Source organism: Pongo pygmaeus, chromosome 4, assembly GCF_028885625.2.
Source record: "Pongo pygmaeus isolate AG05252 chromosome 4, NHGRI_mPonPyg2-v2.0_pri, whole genome shotgun sequence".
In the NCBI taxonomy this organism is placed as follows: Eukaryota; Metazoa; Chordata; class Mammalia; order Primates; family Hominidae; genus Pongo; species Pongo pygmaeus.
The window spans coordinates 176812851-176818850 of NC_072377.2; positions in this window are offsets into that span (position 1 = coordinate 176812851).

Here is a 6000-nt window from a genome sequence, read left to right on the forward strand (position 1 = left end):
GGCCAAAAGCAAACAGCAAAGCTGGAGGAAGGTGCTCAACCAGGACCCCAAAGCCTAGGAAAGGGGGCCCTCTGTGATCAGGGAGCTGGGGACCTCGAGGTTTGCAGGGAGGAGAGTGGGGTCAGGCAGGGAGGTGTTCCACCCCAGCCGCCGCACCTTGCCAGAGTGTGCCAGCTGTATTAAAAGGCCATGGTTGAACTAAACAACCAGAGTCTGCTGAAAGCCAGGAAACTGTTGACCTGAAGAGCAACCATAGACGATTGTCAAATGCAATACGTGCCAGGTCTAGCCTGCCTTCCCTCCCGACCAGCAGCGATTGTAACTGTGCAAACTCTGAAACCAGCCCCTGGACTCCTTTGTCTCATACATCACAGCCCAGATCGTCAGCACAATTCCCCTTGGTCGGGTTTTTATGACTGGTGATGATGTAAGGAGGCAGAGAAAACACAGCTGGTCCTGCGTGCCGCTTACATGGAGGGCTTTGGGAGAATGTGCGCCTGTCCCCAAACACCAGCTCTTACAGCTGCTCAGCTCCCCACCGAAGGCTGAGGGTCCCTACCACCTCTCACAGAAGAAAACACGTGGCACAGACCAATGAGACATTCCTTTAATAATCAAATGTGGACATTTTTAAAGCACGGAGATGTCTGGGGTCCTCCTTCCCCACCCCCATCATCTAGTGAATTTCCATTCTTACCAACTTTACCTATTAAATGCCTCTCTCAAATGTGTCCCCTTCTCCTCATCCCCAGCCCCCTTGCCTGGATCGGATGTCATTATCTCTCATGAGGATTCTATAACAGCCTTCTGACTGTTCTGCATTCATTCCTGGGTCCTTCCTTCTAACCTCCATCCAGTAGCCAGAGGGAATTTTTCAAACACAAATCATATCCATCTCCCTCTCATTTAAAACCCTTCAGTGGCTCCCTACTGCTTCCAGGATAAAGTCTCAACTCTTTTTTCATGGTCCAGTGCATTCTTGTTATTCACCACAGTCATGTTCTATAAAATCACCACAAATGCTGATTTACTGAACACCAAACCATTGTTCCTAGGGGACATGCAGGGTTAGGTTCCTGCAAGCCTCTGGTCACAATATTTTCATCAACAGATCAATATATAATCTTGCCCGTGTGTCTGCTTCTGTTTAATTTTAACATGTATTTCACATATATTGCTGGTCCATTAACATTGAACTAAGGACGGCCAACAGGACTATAGCTCATGCCTGAATGAAACTTTTCCAATGCACATATTTCCTCTGTAAGGCACATCACATCTTTTTTTTTTTCAAGACTTAGTCTCACTCTTGTCGCTTAGGCTGGAGTGCAATTGTGCAACCTATGCCTCCAGGTTTCAAGCAATTCTCCTGCCTCCCGAGTAGCTGGGATTACAGGCATGCACCACCATGCCCAGTTAATTTTTGTATTTTTAATAGAGACGGGGTTTCACCATGTTGGCCAGGCTGGTGTTGAACTCCTGACCTCGTGATCCATCCGCCTTGGCCTCCCAAAGTGCTGGGATTACAGGTGTGAGCCACCATGCCCGGCCCCATCACATCCTTCTTACATTTACTTGGGAAAACTAGACAGTACTTCAGCACTGATGTTATACACAGCAAAATCATCAACAAAAGCACAAAATGTAAGAAACACAGCACTGAATGCACCTTGAAAAGGACACTGGCTTGTGGTGTGAGAGCTGAGACAAGAAGACAGAGAGTCACCTTGCTTGGCTTCCACTGGGAATGTGTGCAACTCAGCCAGGCAACTCCAATTTCTCACTGCTCTCTGCATGTCCATGAATGACCACAAAAGCACTGTGAGTAATTTGGAGACTACAAGTAAATGTTAGCAAGTAAGTGAGTTCACAAAGAAATCTGCAAATAGTGAGGATCAACTGTGTTTATCACCATCGCTACCCGATACCTCTTCCTCCCACCTGGGAGCAGAGTGACCCACAGAGCCAGTCCTAACGCCCCATCCTGCCCACTGCAGCGATTCATCAGAGTTGGGCACTTGTCCCTAACACAGTCAATCAGAAACCTCTTCCTGGATTTTTCTACTGAAACTGGGAGGGAGGATTCTTGAATTTGGAGGATGAACTGGAGAAGATGCCCCTCTGGGCTGCTGATGACCATGTCCCATGCCATGCTGGCCAACTCTAGTAGGAAAGATTGTAACTGAGGATGGGAGAGAGCAAGAGAAGGGACGAAGGACTGTCAGGTCTGGGCTTTCTGTATTTCTGCCCTCAATTCTCTGAGCTATGCCAGGATCTTCCCACAAATCCCCCTTTTCACTCAACTTAGTTTAGTTGCCTCTCTTAACTAAAAGAGTCCATATGAACACTGTATATGAGACCGCTCATGAGCTGGTCCCCACTCATCTTACCTTCATTAGGTTCCCACTTCATGAGTGTTGCCTCGGGACACTGACAGTTCCTGCAGGCACTCCTCACCTCCACAGCGGCTCAAGCTCTCCCCTCTGCCTGAAACTTTTTTCCTTGACTCTTCAGCTTAACCCATACCTGGCCTTTCTCTGACTCCCATGCTGGGCTATATGTCTCTCTCTTCAGAGTTGCCATTGCACCCGGACCAGGATCCTCTCTTATCTCAATTCATGACATTGAATGTATCTGTCTATAGACCCTGACTGCCTTGAGGGTGGAGCCAGCCTGAATATCACGTAGCAAGAGCCTGGTGGCGGAGTGGCCAACTGTTGGTTTTGGGGCTCTAAGTCTAAAGATGGTGGAAGTCTGCCATTCTTTGCTGAAGCAAAGAAAACCTGCTGGATTAGGCCTTTATTAAAACATTTCCCATCTGAATGATGCCTCGCAGTTCAGCAAGCCCTTTTACATGCATAATTTCTTTCTAGGCTCACAAGAGCCCCATGAGGCAACGATATCATTCTCTCCCTTTGAGGAAACTGAGTCTCACCAAAGTAAAGTGCTACCATCTCAGTCACATAACTAGGTGGTGACGGAGCAGGACACAAAATGCAGGCTTCCTGGCTTTGGGGTCAGAGAGTTCTAGATTGTGAAGAAAAGCTGGGCCCTTCTTAGAATAACTGTTCCTGAAACTCCAGAAGCCTGTCAACCTCATCTGACACAGAGGAAGAATTTGGGTGGTAAATGCCATATATGAGAGAGGAGAGTGGCCTGTCCTATGCTATGAGGAACTCACACTATCTTGAAGGAGGGATCATCTCATTTTTTACTAGCTCCAGTCAATGGGTGCTTGATCAAAAACTAGATGGTAAATAATATACCCAGCCTTTATAAAATGTCCTTCACATGTCTTAAACACTCTGAAGGCTCTGTCTCATTTAATACTCACGAGGTGACCAGTTCATTTCCCAGGAATGTCCCAGTTTAAAACCAAAAGTCACATCTCAGGAACTCCTTCAGTCCTGGGCAAACCAAGATGATTGGTCACCAAACCTGGCAACAATGGCATGAGGCAGGTAGTATTGGAATTGTTCCCATTTTACAGGTGAAGCAACTGAAGATCAGAAGGGAAAGTGACTTCCAGAGGTCGCACAAGTAATTAGTGGCCAAGATACAAACCAATGTCCCTATGATTCTAGAGCTCTTAACGCACCTCAGCGAAGCCTCCAATTAATCAGTCATCCAGAATATATAAGCAAGTTGAGGCCTCTTGCATGAAGAATGTTGGACCACAAACACAACGCAGCCATGTCAAAGGGAGCCAGTGCATCCAACCACCATGTTCATTGGATCTATATTTCTCAACAGATCTTAACTACAGCTGTGTCTACACAGGGCTTCAGGTCAGCTAGCGGAACAACAAATTTGACAGATGTTTTTCCCCCACTGAATTGGCCAATGATTTGACTGTACTCAATGCCAAAACAACAGGCCAATTAATCCAATTCTACTGGCCAATACAGTGGAAAGAGAAAATAAACGAAGGCCAGTTGTCTGAGAGAGATGACCCAGTTGAGGACTGTGTCTGGCTGGTTATTTCACTACATTGGGCAGTAAACTTGATTGCATCAGGTCTCCTTGAGGCCTTTAGTAGACCCAGCCTGAACTAGTAGAATTAACCAGTTCTGTTGGCAAGGTCTATATGTAGCCTCTATCTCCTCGACTTCAAAAGACTAGATCAAATTAGTGATGAGAGTTGCACATTTTCCACGTTATGTAATGATTGTCCATGTTAAATGCTTGCTGGGAATCATGACTTTCAAAGGCCCTCTGAGCTGCATGTAAGAGTTATGTAAGAGGCACTTGCTCATGCATTATGAGCAGACGGGCAAAAATGACATTTAAGATATTGCACAAGTTTTCAAATGAGTGGCTCTACAAATAAACAGAGATTTTTAAAAGAAAGGGGAAAAAAGAACTTATAAACCCAATAAAGATGTGACAGGGCCCAAGCAAGATGAAAAGAAGTTTAAAGCTGTGGTGAACCACCTTCTGATGTCTTCCGAACACTCAAATCCAGGCTAATTCCTCATGCAGAAGGAGGACGGGTTGTGTGCTCAGACATGACAACAGCCACTTACTCTCCTACTGCCCCACCCCATCACCACCACCGAGTTGTTTGGATTCAATGTAGAAAGCAAGAGAATTCCACATCAAGGACTAATCCAGTTTCCATTCCTTCTCTGGCGTTTTAGGCAGACTCAACCCAGATACCTAGCCCAGCTCACCCAGGAGGAGCTGAGAGCCCCAAGGTGGGAAACAGACCCCTGCTATGCTTTTCCACACATCCAGATCACACTAGCTAACCCATCAGAGCAGCCAAGAGTGGGAAACATTTATTATGCACTTACTGTATATCAGTCCTGTTTAAGCATCTTATCTGCATTATCTCACTTAATCCCCAAAAAAAATCCTCTGTGTTAGATGCTCTTATTAAGCCCAATTTAAAGTAGAGGCATGGAGAAGTAAATGACTCGCCCAACCCTGGTCTTACACTGGTGGAGTTGGGATTTGGAACCAGAATTCTGATTCTAGAACTGAGGCTCCATGTTTCATTCCAAGTACCCATCCTCACCCTCCTAGACTCTCTAGTCATTGGTGCCATAATCTGCCACCCATTAACGTCTCAGGTTCTCCTTATTTAAGGAGCCCCAGGTGGAACCCTCAACTATGATTGAGCTGAGGCTGAGTGTGCAAGGGTGGTCAGCATGGGTGGATTTGTGGGGATTTTTGTTAGAGGAGAGAGGCGACATTTGCAAACAGGAAAAAACTAAGTCTCCTGATTTGCATCTGAGTCTTTTCAAGAGAGGAGCTAAAGACAGAAGTTAAATAGAGCTGCATAGGGTCAAAAGGCTTCAACTAGCAAATAAAAGAAAACCCAATTCAAACTGGCTTGGACAGTCTAGTTATCTGTTCATATATGATTAAATTTTGTGGGGGGTGGGGAACTCAAAATGTCCTTGATCTAGTGTCTCAACAATGTCATGAAGGACTTGGGGTCTTTCTGCCCTTCCATCCACTGTCCACAGTGTCACCTTCATCCTGAGGCTGCTGATCTGTGTCTGTGAGATGCTTTCAGCAGCAGGTATGGCTACCGTCTGTCCTCAATGTGTTTGGTGTGAGAGAAGGAGAGCCTGGCTGCCTGGGGCCCTCTCAAGACAGCGAGAAAGCTGCTTTTCCCAGAAGGCCCCGTCGTGCTCTGCCTGGAACTCATCCTGGCCCCTATATAGATGGGGCCCAGGAACACTGACTGAATTGCCCCCTGAAGGGTTTTAATCCTGGGAGCGATGAGGGTGCAGCATCCTCATCCAAACATCTCCATTGGCATTGACATTGGCATTGCACTGCCCTCAGGTAGTTTTTGGGGCAGCAGACATTATTAACGGAACTGGAGAATCATCTAAAAGGCTGGGTTCACATGAGACCCCCCTAGAGATTCCCAGAAATAACCAGGGAGACCTCAGAGAGCCCAATGTCCTACATTTCCTACATTGTGTGAATTGTAGTAAAAGTCTGTGAAAGTTGAGTGCATTTGCACCATAAAACTGGGATTCC